We start from the raw sequence: 15434 nt of genomic DNA on the forward strand, positions 1-15434 counted from the left end.
TGACCAGTTCCCATACATTGACTCCTGGTTACGAATCACCCAGACCCTTCCCCCTTGGGTGCAACCTGCTTGCAACAAGCAGGGACAAGGTAGGGGTCTTAGTCACCTCAATAAAGCAGCCCATAAAGGATCAACAGAAGCCTGAGCCTCCACAAATTCTTGCTGGTGACCCAGAGGAAGAGCCAATATTGCCCCCACCTTATGCACCCTCAAGGCCATCAGCACCCAGCCCCGGGGTCCCGGACAGCCCACTGCCATTGGCCTCCCTGCCACCTCCAGAACCAGTGGTCCCACTCGCCCCTGGACCAGCAGCCAGACTGCACCCTTGGCTGGGAGCAGGCACCCTTCAGATGCTGGTGCAAGAGACGAGGGAGCCTGAGAGGCGTGATGAGGAACAGACCATCTAGCCATGCCAGTCCACGCTTTACTACCAACCCTTCTCCACGACTGACCTCCTCCATTGGAAGCACAACACCCGTCATGCTCAGAAAAGCCACAGCCCAGGTTGATCTCATGGAGTCCCTCTTCCAAACCCATCGGCCAACCTGGGAAGACTGCCAACAGCTTCTCTGAACCCTGTTCAACATGGAAGAGTGGAGGTGGATTATAAGAGGGGCTCATCAATACCCGGAAGAGCACACACCAGCCAGAGTCCTTGATCGGGGTGCATGGGCTGAAATCACTGTCCCCAAGGAGCGCCCTGAGTGGGACTTCACCACCCCTGAGGGACAATATCAGATCTGCCAATATCAGGACACCCTCCTCCAGGGAATCAAAGCCAGGTACCAAAAACCTATGAACATGACCAAAATATCTTCAGTCACTCAACAACCAGGAGAGTGTCCTGGGGACTATTATGAAAGACTGTGTAAAGTTGATTATATCTATACCCCCTTCAACCCTGAGACACAAGGAAACCAACAAATGGTCAGCACCTCACTCATGGCCCAATGTCGGGAGCCGTAGGCCATAGAAACAATGGTCTTGCCCTTTCGCCTAGGTCTCTAAGTTCTCAAGCCTGCCCCGTTTACAAAGATCAATTGACTCAGCTTGCGATTAGACCGATTAGACCGCTGGGATAGAGATTAAGCAGCTGCCGTGATAACATCTCCTCCTTAAAAAAACATTTTGTCTTTTCTTGGTAATCCCCCGCCCATGATTTTTTCCAGAGAACATTCTTCAGTTAGGTATCCTAGCAACCTAGATAACCCTTGCCACTTCAGCTGGGGCTGTTTCCCCCTCTTAGCTCCTATATAATCTACCTTGTAAGAATAAACCTTGAGACCTTGATCAGACTTTTGACTTGGTCTCCTTCTTTGTGTCTGGTTTGTCTCTCATCCAGGTTAACTTCCCCTCGAGCCCTTGTTGAACTCCCCACCGGCCGGGGCAAGTGGCGCCCAACGTGGGGCTCAAGGTACGAAGCCTGATCTGGACGTGGCTCAGATGGATGGCCGTCCTTCTTTCTTTGGATCGCCACCCAGCCAGTGAGTGAAGATCCGCACGAAGATCACCACAGGAGTACCCGCCTGTGACACAGATCGGTAAAGGTAAGGAAAGCGATGCAATCATGGGGCGAACACTAAATAAGCATGAGTTATTTGTTAAGGGACTTAAGGCTTCTCTCAAGACATGAGGAATATGGATTAAGAAAAAAGATTTAGTTAAATTCTTTATCTTGCTAGAGGATGTCTGCCCATGGTTCCCCCAGGAAGGAACCATAGATGAAAAACAGTGGCACCGAGTTGGTGACTGCCTGAATGATTATTATTGTTCCTTTGGCCCTGAGAAGGTCCCAGGAGAGGCATTTTCTTATTGGAATCTCATAAACGATGTGTTGCAGGTCCGCCACTGTCACCCAGATGTTTCAAAGATTGTTGACGATAGTGAAAATTATCTGAAGGGGAAGTTTAAAACCAGTCAGACTTCTCTCCACAAAAAGGAGGTCCTCGAGGACCTTCGTCCCTCCTCCCCAGCCTCAAATTGTCCCTCTGTCTCCATTCCCATGCCCGAGGTTAATAATGATCCGCCGTCTAGTGGCCCCCCCAAATCTATTTACCCAGTGCTGTTCGGTCTCAAGTCCAACAGCCCTGATGATGATCCCCTCTCCCCTGAAGAGGAGGCCCAACTAAAAGACGCCGCCACTAAGCACCATAATCTTGATTGGCCCCCTCAAGCACCTTTAGGTGCATGTCCACCGCCCTATAACATACCACCCCCTTTCTGTACTCAACCCGATCTAGAAGAAATAACTAGACAAGCCACTGTTAAACTCTCTCGGGAGGCGCAGTCCCTTAAGGCACTGCTTCAGATCAAAAGGGAGAGATCCCAATTGCTTAGGCAATTACATGACCTTGACTTAGAAATAAGCCCCCCCCCCGTCCCTCCTGTTAAGAAAATAAAAATAAGTTCCCCCTCTGCTCCCCCCATTCAGAAAGTTAAAACCAAAAATAAAACCCTTCATGTCTTCCCGGTGACCCGATCCCAAACTAGACCGACCGAGGGAGAGCCGACCAAGGGAGAGTCAAATGAGGCTGAACCACGAGAATCAGAAGGGAGAGATACGGACGCAGAAGAGCCTATAGCCCAGCTTGAGTCAGAGAACACTGAGGGAGAGGACGAGAATGCAACTTCAACCATTAGGACTAAGCGGTACCGCCGCCTTAAATTTAAAAATATAAAAGACTTAAAGAATGCTGTTTCCTCATATGGCCCTGTTGCCCCCCTTACTATTTCATTGTTAGAGTCTCTAAGCGAAGACTGGCTTACAGTTAATGATTGGGGCATGTTAACTAAAGCCACCTTAACAAGGGGTGACTTTCTCTTATGGAAAGCTGATTACACTGAAAGATGCCAGGATACTGCCGGCCGCAATATGGCTGCCGGCGGTCCTTCCAAATCCTGGACATTAGACAAACTTCTGGGCAATTGCCCCTATGACACAAATGAAAAACAGGCTAAGTTTTCTCCAGGCTTACTCACACAAATCCAGCATGCAGCCCTTAAGGCCTGGAAGAGCCTCCCTTCTAAAGGGTCGGCTGTCACCTCTCTTGCCAAGGTTAGACAGGGGCCACAGGAACCTTACAGTGAATTCATAGGCCGCCTTACAGAGGCCGCCGAACGCCTCATGGGAAAGGAGGAAACAGATAATGAATTCATTAAACATCTTGCTTTTGAAAATGCTAACTAAGCTTGTCAAGCGGCTATGCGTTCCCATCACCGCGGCAAAAATGTCTCCGATTTTATAAAACTTTCTGCCGATGTCGACCCAACCTCTCGCAATATCGGAATAGCCATAGGAGCAGCTCTTAAAGATTTTACTCAGGGAGCCAGGCCCAAGACTTGCTTTAATTGCAAGCAACCAGGTGATTTTTCAAGAGAGTGCACAGCCCCTAGGACCGAACAATCGCTCCCATCATCCCTGTGCCCGTGGTGCAAACGGGGTAAGCATTGGGCCTCCGAATGCCGCTCCAAGGCTGACATACAGGGTAACCCTCTGCCTCTGAAGCAGGGAAACTTGATATGGGGCCCACCCCAGGGCCCCAAAACCTACCCGGGACAGAACCCTGGGGTCATCAGGTTCATCCCCCAGTCAGCCCAAAATCAAGCGTCACTATCCTCTCCCGAGCAACCGCCAGTAGTGCAGGACTGGACCTCTGTTCCACCTCCCAGTCAATATTGACCCCAGAAATGGGAACTCAAATTCTTTCTACGAGGATTTTTGGCCCTTTGCCGCAGGGCACCTTTGGTCTTATTCTGGGTCGTGCCAGCTCCACTATTCAGGGCCTATTTCTCCAGGAGTCGTTGACAACGATTATACTGGAGAAATTAAACTTATGGCTACAGCCTTTCAGGGACCAATTACCATTTCCCCTGGCCAACGGATTGCTCAATTAATATTACTCCCCCTCGATGATAAAAATCCTTGCTATAAGCAAAAGAGAGGCCCCATGGGTTTGGATCATCCGATGTTTATTGGGCACAAGAGATCACTCAAAAAAGACCCCTTCTTAAGTTAAAATTAAAAGGAAAAACCTTTGAAGGCCTTATAGATACTGGCGCGGATGCCACAATTATTTCCAGTAAGGACTGGCCTTCACCTTGGCCTCTCACCGCTTCCATGACTCACCTTAGAGGTATTGGACAAACCTCCAACCCCCTACAAAGCTCCGAAGTTATTCAATGGGAAGATGAAGAAGGCAATCACGGTACTGTCCAGCCCTACGTGGTTGCAGGCCTACCTATCAACCTCTGGGGCAGAGATATTCTCTCTCAAGTGAAGCTCATTATGTGCAGCCCTAATGAACTAGTCACTCACCAGATGCTCAATCAAGGTTTTCGCCCTGGGCAAGGGTTGGGCAAACACTCTCAGGGCTCAAAAGAGCTGGTCCCGGTCACCATAAAAACTGATCGTGCTGGAATTGGCTATGAAAATTTACCCTAACGGCCGTTGACATACCTGTACCCCATGCAGATAAAATATCCTGGAAAACAACAGAGCCTGTATGGGTTGATCAATGGCCCTTAACTTCTGAAAAACTGGCTGCAGGTACAATGTTAGCACAGGAACAACTTGCTGCAGGCCATATGGAGCCCACCAACTCCCCCTGGAATACTCCTATTTTTGTCATAAAGAAAAAATCAGGAAAATGGAGGTTACTTCAAGATCTTAGAGAAATCAATAAATCTATGATACCTAGGGGGGCCCTTCAACAGGGCCTCCCCACTCCTGTGGCAATTCCTGCGGGATATTGTAAAATCATTATTGACCTAAAAGATTGCTTTTTCACAATCCCCCTACATCCTAAAGACCACAAGCATTTTGCATTTAGTTTGCTGGTGATTAATTTTAAAGGCCCTATGCCAAGATTCCAATGGAAAGTTCTGCCCCAAGGAATGGCAAACAGCCCTACGCTGTGCCAAAAATTTGTAGCTCAAATTATAGACTCATTTAGACAAAGATGGCCGTCTACATATTTAATTTATTACATGGACGACATCCTCATGGCTGGTCCTAACCCCACTGAACTCCTTGCTTATTCCCAAGAGCTTTCTAGGGCCCTTACCAGAGCTGGTCTTCAGATAGCCCCCGATAAAATTCAATTAAAACCCCCTTACTTGTTTTTAGGCTTTGAACTCTTTCATAATAAGATTCTTTCACAAAAGGTTCAACTTAGAACCGATTGCTTAAAAACTTTAAATGATTTTCAAAAACTTCTAGGAGATATCAATTGGCTCAGGCCTTATCTCAAGCTAACTACTGGAGAGCTTAAACCCTTGTTTGATATCCTTAAAGGGGACCCAGATCCTACTTCCAGTCGCTCATTAACAGCCCCCACCCTAGAGGCCCTAAAAGCAGTGGAAGCCGCAATTCTAAACCAAAGAGTCACCTGTATCTCTTATGAGAAGCCTCTTCTCCTAGTTATTTGTGCTACTGATTTTACACCCACCGGAGTGTTCTGGCAAGAGGGGCCCCTTTTTTGGGTCCATTTACCTGCCTCGCCACCCAAAGTCCTTATCCCCTATACCTCCTGGGTGGCTGAGCTAATAAAAATCAGATGCAACCACAGCAGGAAAATATTCGGTAAAGACGCCGACAAAATTGTCCTACCCTATTCCCCTACCCAAATCCAGTGGTTGATAGAGAATGACGATGAATGGGGAACATCCTGCACCTCTTTCCAAGGAGCCCTTGACAATCATTACCCTGCTAACAAGCTTCTCCATTTTCTAAGGACCCAACCATTTGTTTTCCCTACATTGACCTCCTCCCAACCCCTTCCTCATGCCCCCCTAGTTTTCACCGATGGCTCCTCCAATGGAGTGGCAGCCTTCCCATAGATAATCAAACCACTTCCCTACAATCCCCATTCCACTCCGCTCAATTGGTTGAACTCTTTGCTGTTTTACAAGTTTTTCAACAACTCCCAAATACTCCATTTAACCTATATACTGATAGTGCTTATATTGCTCAATCCATTCCCCTTTTAGAAACCGTGCCCTATATAAAACCCACTACAAATGCCACCCCTCTGTTTTTTTCCATCCAGCAGTGCATACATTCCAGGCAACATCCCTTTTATATAAGCCATATTTGTGCCCATTCTGGTCTTCCTGGACCTCTAGCCACAGGCAATGCTGTGACTGATAAAGCCACCCAACTTGCCCTTCTCGCTGAGCTCGATCCTGTGGCTCAAGCCAAAGAAACTCACTCTTTACACCGCCTTAACGCTCAAACCTTACATCTTCTTTTTAAAATTACTAGAGAACAAGCCCATCAGATTGTTAAACAATGTGCAAATTGTGTCACTCTCCTGCCTGTTCCTCACTTGGGTGTGAACCCTAGGGGCCTAGTTCCCAATGAGATCTGGCAAATGGATGTAACACATGTCCCCTCATTGGCAAATCTTAAATATCTTCATGTTACTGTAGATACCTTTAGTGGATTTATTTTTGCCAGCCTCCATGTTGGAGAAGCTTCAAAAAATGTTATTGCTAATGTACTCAATTGTCTTAGTGTCATGGGAAAACCCGAGATTATGAAGACTGATTGTTAGGGTCCAGGCTTCCGAGGCTTCCCCAGAGAACAAACTACACAGGCATAGAGATGTAAATTCAAGCAAAGTCTTTATTCAGCTAGCTAGCTGAGGTCCAAGTCAGCCCGATGCAGCGGGTCTCAACAAGGACCTCGAGCACTCAGAGCCAAGGATTTATATAGCAATTTCAAAGCACTTAACTCATAGCAATTTTCTATAACTATACATTATTCTTGCAAGACATATATCCTGGGGTTAAGCAAGGGCAGGATAAGACTACTCCTCAATGGTTAGGGAGGTTCTGCACGATAAGCTTGGTATGTAAGATTTACTGACCAAGGTTAGCTGACCAAGGGTCACAGCTGCCCACCACCCGGTGCTCATGATTAACTTGTTTTTCAAGGCCTTACCCAGGCCCAGGGTTTGGTTTTTTTTGTTTTTTTTCTTTCCTCTGAGTCACACTCTCAGAAAATGGTTTCTAGGTTTCTAAGATGGCTATGCTTATGCTAATTTACTAATCTTACTAATGCTTAGATTCTACATTTCCCCACTTTCCTTTGACCATTCCAATCATGGAATGTTTGTTTCTTCCTGCTGTGTGAGTGAATGAGACTGCGTCTCAGCATTAGCACCTGAACAGCACTCACTCTTTCCCTAACAAAGGCTATTAGCCGGTTTAAGATACAGGGACCTAAAGTGAGAAGCAGTATAAAAATAAGCAAGGGCCCTGCCAGGGTGGATATCAGGGTTGTAAACCATGGGGATTTAGTAAACTAGGATTCAAATAGCCCTTGGCTGGCCTCTCGCTCTCTCTTCCTTTGATCTGGTCTCTCTCTAAGTTTAGACATTGAATCTCTTACTATTCCGGAATGGTCTGCTGTTAAGGTTTAGCTAAGTTTTATTAGTTCTTTTTCCTGACTCTTAATGCTCTCTGCACTCCTTTACACTGATAATGGTCCTGGATATACTGGAAAAAAGTTCCAAGAATTTTGTCGCCAATTACGAATTAAGCATGTTACAGGCATACCATACAATCCCCAGGGTCAAGGGATTGTGGAACGAGCCCATCTAACTATTAAACATACCTTCCACAAATTAAAAATGGGGGATTTATATCCCATGAAAGGCTCTCCAAAAAATATTCTTCATCATGCCTTCTTTGTTCTTAATTTTCTAACTTTGGACGATCATGGCAAATCTGCAGCTGATCGCCTTTGGCACCCACAAACTGATAAAAATTATGCCACTGTCTTGTGGAGAGACCCCCTCACTTCCCATTGGAATGGCCCCGACCCCATACTCATATGGGGCCGGGGATCTGCCTGTGTTTTCAACACCAAAGAAGGAGCTGCTCGCTGGCTGCCAGAGCGTTTGATTAAACCAATAGATTTACCAGAAGATTTAAAAAAATCTTATCCAACTGTCCAGGGTGGAGACACCCCCTGAGACATCCTTTTTCTTCTTCTCTCCATAGATTCTGGCCGCCGGTTTAGTCCTTGCCTTTATCTTAGGCATAGGACTCACCGCCTCCACCCCCCAGCAGTGGACGCCTTGGCAGCAAGCAATCCTCATAATTCTCTACCGGCTCCTCATCGGTGTGTTTGCCTGGCTTAATTGCTTCCTTTAGAAAAAACTCTGCCCACAAATGAAGCCCACCAGCCCTTTTCTCCTCCTCTTCCAGGTAAGCCCTTTGTTGATTAATCATTGCTTAGGGGGTTTTCAGCCACCACCTTCAGGAGCTCAACTTTATAAACAATTGTTTGGGGAACCTTGTGATTGTAAAGAAATCATAAATGTGCCACCTAAGTTTACCTCCCAAATCACCACCAAGGGGCCTATAGATTGTGGAGATAAAACAGCTTATCTCACTGCCAAAGGCCATTTTGCTGGAGGTTGGCAACAACGAAACTGGAAATGTGTAAAAAAGGTTATGCCATCTCTGGATGGCTCTCCTTGTAAATGTTTCGAATGCATTCCAGCTCTTATACAGATAGCCATCTATGTAAGTATAATGGGAAGACATATTACCAAGCCATTCTGCTAAAAAAGATGTTAGGAAAAATTGATGACACAAACTCGCTTGTGCAAGCCTCCTGCAGAGGAGAGGTAGGTAAAAATGTCTGCTGGAAAACCACTGCGCCAATCCACGTATCTGATGGAGGAGGCCCAACAGATAAGGCTTGTGAGCAGTATGTTCAAAAATGAATAGAGAAAATCATATAAGACTCCTTTCCTCTTTATCAACCCCTGGCTCTCCCAAAACCCAGAGGAATCGATCTTAATTCACCTATGAGCAACCTGCTTGAAGAAACTCACAAACTCCTTAATCTTACCAACCCTGACCTTGCATCCGATTGTTGGCTTTGTCTGCCTTGGGGAACACCCATGCCTCTAGCTATTCTCACACCCAATATCACACAAAATCTCCAAAATAATAACAATTGCTCACTTTCCTCTCCTTTTAAAGTGCAACCAGTATCATTAGATAACATAACCTGCTTGTACCAAAGATTTCAAAATAATTCCTATGATATTGACCTAGGGAACATTTCTTTCAGCCACTGCTCAGAAATTCTTGTCATTAATGTTACAAACAGTGTCCTATACCCCCCCAAAGACCAAATCTTTGGTTGTGGGACTAACATGGCATACACCTCTCTACCCACCAACTGGACAGGGCAGTGCACCACTGCTAACCCTTTACCTAATGTGCCCTTAGTTGATGGAAAAGAACCAGTCCCTTTGCCAACTTTTGATTATTACCCCGTAAGGCATAAAAGAGCAATTACTGTCCTTCCTCTGTTAATCGCTTTGGAGTCACAGGCAGTCTGGCGACCGGTACCGCAGGAATGGGCGTTGCCATACACAAATATAATCAACTATCCCATCAATTAATTAATGATATTGAGGCTGTTTCAGGAACCTTACAAGATCTTCAAGACCAAATAGATTCCCTTGCAGAAGTAGTCTTACAGAACAGGCGTGGCCTAGACTTTCTCACCGCGGAACAAGGCGGCATCTGCTTAGCCTTAGAAGAGAAATGCTGCTTCTACGCAAACAAGTCCAGAGTAGTTCGTGACAAAATAAAAAGACTCCAAGAAGATCTCGTGCAAAGAAAGAAAAAACTGTTTGAAAATCCCCTATGGACTGGGATGAGTGGGTTTCTTCCTTATCTTCTCCCTATACTAGGACCCATCCTTAGTCTCATGCTTGTGCTCTCCCTTGGCCCTTGGGCCTTTCGGAGAATTACCACCTTCATTAGAGAACAGATCAATACCGCTCTCGGCAGACAGATACAAGTCCACTATCACCAACTTGACCTGGCGGACCAAGGCTATGATGTGCCAGATGACTCCCCTCCTTTAGAAGCTGCATAGGATTCAGACCTATGCATATCGGCTCACAATAAAATGAGTGCGATATGGGCACCAATGTGGGTGCGAAGCTAAGCATCGCAAGGGAAGGTCCATGAACTGCCTCTGAATTCCCTGAGAGAAAAACCTGGCTTGCATGGAGGTTGGTATCTAAAATAAATACGCCCTTCCTCCCTTCCACAAAAGATACCAAGGGCCAACATTGACCCCCATCAATGGGGAGTCTCTTGGAGGAGCCAGGTCACTACTCCCCCAATTGGTTAATGCCCACCGCTAAATAGCAGGCCTCCCCCTCTTTTGTATAAAAGAAGGGAGGAGATGTTGGGAGCTGTAGGCCATAGAAACAATGGTCTCATCCTTTTTGCCTAGGTCTCTAAGTTCTCAAGCCTGCCCCATTTACAAAGATCAATTGACCCAGCTTGCGATTGACCCAGCTTGTGATTAGACCGCTGGGATAGAGATTAAGCAGCTGCCGTGATAACATCTCCTCCTTAGTAAAACATTTTGTCTTTTCTCAGAAATCCCCCACCCATGATTTTTTCCAGAGAACATTCTTCAGTTAAGGTATCCTAGCAACCTAGATAACCCTTGCCACTTCAGCTGGGGTTGTTTCCCCCTCCTAGCTCCTATATAATCTACTTTGTAAAAATAAACTTTGAGACCTTGATCAGACTTTTGACTTGGTCTCCTTCTTTGTGTCTGGTTTGTCTCTCATCCAGGTTAACTTCCCCTCCAGCCCTTGTTGAACTCCCCGCCGGCTGGGGCAGCCCAAGCCCCCCCAGACATCAGACAAAAGCTCCAAAAACCTGAAGGCTCTGCCAGGATGAATATCACTCAGCTGATTGCAACTGCCCACAAGGTATATCTAAACAGAGAAGTTCAGGCCGACAGAAAGGCGGAAAGAAGAATGAAAAAAAAAAAAAAGGCCAGCTTCCTGGGAGCTGCCCTAAAAGAAAGAGATGACCAAAAGGGAGAGAAAAGCCAGATGCCAAGAGGGGGGAAGCCCAGGACGCCCCTAACCAGAGACCAGTGTGCTTACTGTGAAGAGAAGGGGCATTGGAAGAATGAAGGCCCCCACTGAGGCAAAGCCCCGAAGCCCAGTCGCTGCTGGGAGGAGCCCCACGGGGACAGGCTCACTGGTCTGGCAGGAACGGACTCAGACTGACAGGGACCAGCCTGTCATGATCGGCCCCATGAGTCCATGGTCAGAATGAAGGTGGGGGGACAAAACATGACTTTTATGGTTGACACAGGGGCAGAACACTCTGTGGTCACCCTCCCTGTAGCCCCCCTTCAGCGGAAGGACTGCAACCCATTCTCAGAGCCACTGGGACAAAGGCAGTCCAGCAGCACTTCTGCCAAGCCGGCCAGTGTGAACGGGGAGGCCACAAGGCCCAACATGAGTTTTTCCACCTGCCCAAGTGCCCCATTCCCCTCCTCGGCTGAGATATACTCCCAAAGCTCAGAGCTCAAATAACTTTTGAGCCAACTGGAAGCACCAGCCTCAAACTAAACCCAGGCCAAGAAGAGCCAGGGTCCCTCGTACTGGCAATAACCGCACCCAGGGAAGAGGAGTGGAGGCTATTCTGTGCCCAGACCCTCTCACGTAGCCCACCTGAAGTCAGAGCTGCCTTCCCCTCAGTATGGGCTGAAGACAACCCACCTGGACTTGCCCATAACTGAGCCCCTGCCATTGTAGAACTGGCTCTGGGGGCCCGCCACACAGACAGCAACAGTACCCCCTCTCACAAGAGGCGAGAGCAGGTATCCAGGAACCCCTGACCAGACTCAGAGAGGCAGGCATTCTAATTGAGTGTCAGTCACCCTGGAACACTCCCCCTCCCCATTTCTACCAATCAAAAAGCCAGGAGGAGGGTACTGGCTGGTTCAGGACTTGCAAGCCATCAACAAAGTGTCTGTTTCTTTATACCCAGTTGTCCAAAATCTGTATACCCTCCTCAGCCAGATCCCAGGGTCTGCCAAATGGTTCACTTGCCTAGACTTAAAGGATGCCTTCTTCTGCCTCCAGCTAGACCCCAGAGCCAGCCTTTGTTTGCCTTTGAATGGACTGAACCGGATATGCGGTGGCAGATGCAGTTAACATGGACATGGCTTCCACAAGGGTTCAAGAACTCACCCACTCTCTTAGGAGAGGCATTGGCCACAGACCTTGCCAGCTTTCCGAGGGAGGCCATGTGCTGCACCCTCCTCCAGTAGGTAGATGACCTCCTCCTTGCCAGTGACACCAAGAGAACTGTACAGAGGGCATGAAGGCCCTCCTGCAAGTCCTGTCAGACCCAGGATACTGAGTCTCTGGGAAAAGGCACAAATCTACCAGCAGCAAGTCCAGTACTTGGGCTTCCTCCTCGCCCAGGGAGAGAGGGAACTAGGGCCAGAGAGGAAAAAGGTCATTACCTCCGTACCCCTGCCCCAGACAAAGAAGGGCTCACAAGAGTTCCTGGGGGCTGCAGGGTTCTGCCAAATCTGGTTCCTGGTTTTCCAGCAATGGCAAGACCCCTCTACAGCCTCCTGGGGGGCCAGACCAAAAGCCCCCTGTCTGGACAAAAGAGGCAAAAGCCACCTTCCTGGAAATAAAGGCTGCTTTAGGACAGGCACCAGCCGTAGGCCTGCCAGATATAAAAAACCTTCAATCTCTTCATACACAAAAAAGGAAAAGGTGGCCCTCGGGGTTCTCACACAAACTGTTGGGCCCTGGCAGTGGATGGTCACATACTTGTCAAAGAGACTAGACACAATTGCGGCAGGATGGCCACCCTGCCTCAGGGCGCTGGCAGTCACAGTTCTACTCATTAAAAAAGCAGATAAACTTACTCTGGAAGAAAAGCTAAATGTCAAGTTCCCCCATGCTGTTGTGTCCCTCAGGAACACAAGAACACCACTTCCTCTCCAACTCTCAGCTGGCACAGTACCAAGAGCTTCTCTGGGAAAACCCATAGATCACTCTTGAAACAGTACAGACACTGAATCCAGCAACTTTCTGTCCCACTGAAGAGGGGAAACCAAATCATAACTGCTCCAAAGCAGCAGACAAAGTCTGCACAAGTCGTCCGGATTTGCAGGATCAAGCAATACAAAATTCAGAACGCACACTATTCAGTTACCTACAAGAGGGTATCCAGAGAGCAGGTTATGCAGTAGTAACTACTGCCACTGCCTTAAAAGCAAAAGCCCCACCAGCTGAATGGTCAGCACAATGAGCTGAACTGCATGCCTTGATTTAAGCCCTAACCATCAGCTAGAGCAAGCGAGCCAACATCTACACCAACTCCCGATATGCCTTTGCCACCGTACACATCCACGGGGCAATCTGCAAGGAAAGAGGTCTCCTCACAGCAGCAAGAAAAGCAGTCAAAAACAAGGAAAAAAATACTAAGACTCCTCAAGTCTTTCCGTCTCCCAAAAAAAGTAGCAATTCTGTATTGCAAAAGACACCAAAAGAGAAATGACCAAAAGAGAAATCGGCTGGCAAATAAAACAGCTAAAGCAGCGGCCAATAAAAAAACAGGAAAAGCTCCTTCCCTCACCATGGCCCTAACACCCCTGGTGCAGGCCTCTCCTCCCAAGGACACTGAAAAAAAAAAAACTGGGCCATAGCTGAAGAAGCCACCCTAACTGAAAAAGTGTGGTGGTTGCTGCCTGACAGACATATCTTTGTCCCAACTGCAACCAGAAAGCATCTCGTCAGCAAATACCATCAGCTCACCCACCTAAAAAACCTGCACTGGAAGCCCTTCTCAAACAACAATACTACATCAGCCAGTTGCCAGCATTGTGCCAAGCAATAAGTGAGCAGTGCGTGACTTGTGCCAGAAATAATGCTCAATCTGCACCACGACCCCCGCCTGGTGTCTGAAGGGCAGGAGTTTCCCCCTTTAAAGACCTTAAGATAAACTTCACAAATGTCCAGCTAAGCAGAAGACGCAGATACCTCCTAGTGTCAGTGTGTACATACTCTAGGTGAATCAAAGCCTTCCCAACCAGAACAGAACAAAGTTGGGAGGTAGCAAAAGCCCCCCTAAAATAAATTGTGCCCCAGTTTGGCCTACCATCTACAATTCACAGTGACAATAAACCTGCATTTGTAGCAAATGCAATACAGATCTTAACTAAATCTCTCAACATTACCTGGAAACTCCACACTGCATACAGTTCACAGAGTTCAGGGAAAGTTGAGCGAATAAATCGCACCCTCAACAGAACCCTAGCTAAGTTCTGCCAAGAAACTGGCCTCCCATGGCCAGACTTACTACCCCTGGCCCTCCTGTGTGCTTGCTGCACACCTGAAACTCAAGGCTTTTCCCCTTTTTAAATTAGTGTATAGACGCCCCCCAAACCCCAACCGCCAATGTCTAGGAAGCCTTCCAGGGAACCTACACCAAATAGGAGATAAGGACATGAGGGAACAAGGAAGTGAGTGTCACTGTGAATTGTAGACAGTAGGCCAAACTGGGGCACAATTTCTTTTAGGTGCTTTTGCTATCTCCTGGCTTTGTTCTGTTCTGGTTGGGAAGGCTTTGATTCACCTAGAGTATGTACACACTCCCAGCCTTAGGAACCCCCCTAAATAAGCTGCAACAGTACACCACAGAAAGAGCCCCGATCTCTTTAGGGACCCCAGTACATTCCTTCCAGGCTGGGGACTCAGTCTGGGTCAAAGATTGAAAAGAGGCCCCCTGAAACCTCAGTGGACTGGCCCCCACATTGTTGTTCTAACCACTCCTACTGCCCTCAGAGTTGCAGGCATCGCTCCAAGGGTCCATCATCCCATAGTGAAAAAGGCCTATAATCTGGATGAAAAAAATTCATCAGTGGAAGGCCCAGCCAGGCCTCCAGAATCCTCTCCACCTCCGTATCCGATGGTTAACCCCTGACTAATAAACACCTGCATGCCGTGGATCGTGGCCCTGGTCAGAATGGGATCTTTCACCCTGGGCATTGGGCTCTCTGCTGCTGCCCCTCTGACTGGACTGTTCCACAAAAAGTTGCCCTTTCTATTGTCTATTGGGTAATCGTAGGTTGTTTTGCTGTGCTTACCTATCTCTCCTAGCTGAACTCAAGCCTCAGCCTGCATTTCCAACATACCTCTACCAAGTTCACTGTACAAAAGTTATAAAGTGCACAGTCATCACCCAAGAAAGCTGCCCTCACTGGCCCTCCACCCTTACCACCTGTCCTCTCACACTCAAATAAGCCAGCCTGAGTGTAATGCTCAGCTGCACAAGAATAAATTAGGACTCAGAAAAACTAAGTATTTTTTGTTAAGCGCAGGCTTATCAAGAGTCTGAAGAATTCATTTCAACTTGTACACACAAGGCCCATACAGACAAATGCATAAAAAATGATCATTTGTGTTCTTTACAAAGTACACAGGACTTTAATGAAAAGTCACACATACACACAAAAAAATCCTAGCTCAAAGTGGTTAGAAGTATAAACACAAGCCGTTATGACCCTATCATAAACCAGAAAGATGATGCCCCCTAAAACAAAGTGTTTAAAGGGGCAT

General features: G+C 47.3%; 1 long non-coding RNA gene across 1 annotated transcript; it reads left to right on the top strand.

The window, feature by feature from the left end:
* Positions 1 to 1353: 1353 nt before the first annotated feature.
* On the top strand, positions 1354 to 13934 carry LOC140843972 (uncharacterized). Its single transcript, XR_012121968.1, has 3 exons — positions 1354 to 1547; positions 8008 to 8214; positions 10627 to 13934. It is a non-coding gene; the product is annotated as an uncharacterized lncRNA (long non-coding RNA).
* Positions 13935 to 15434: the final 1500 nt, after the last annotated feature.

The sequence above is a fragment of the Manis javanica genome, chromosome 10 (assembly GCF_040802235.1).
Source record: "Manis javanica isolate MJ-LG chromosome 10, MJ_LKY, whole genome shotgun sequence".
Taxonomy (NCBI): Eukaryota; Metazoa; Chordata; class Mammalia; order Pholidota; family Manidae; genus Manis; species Manis javanica.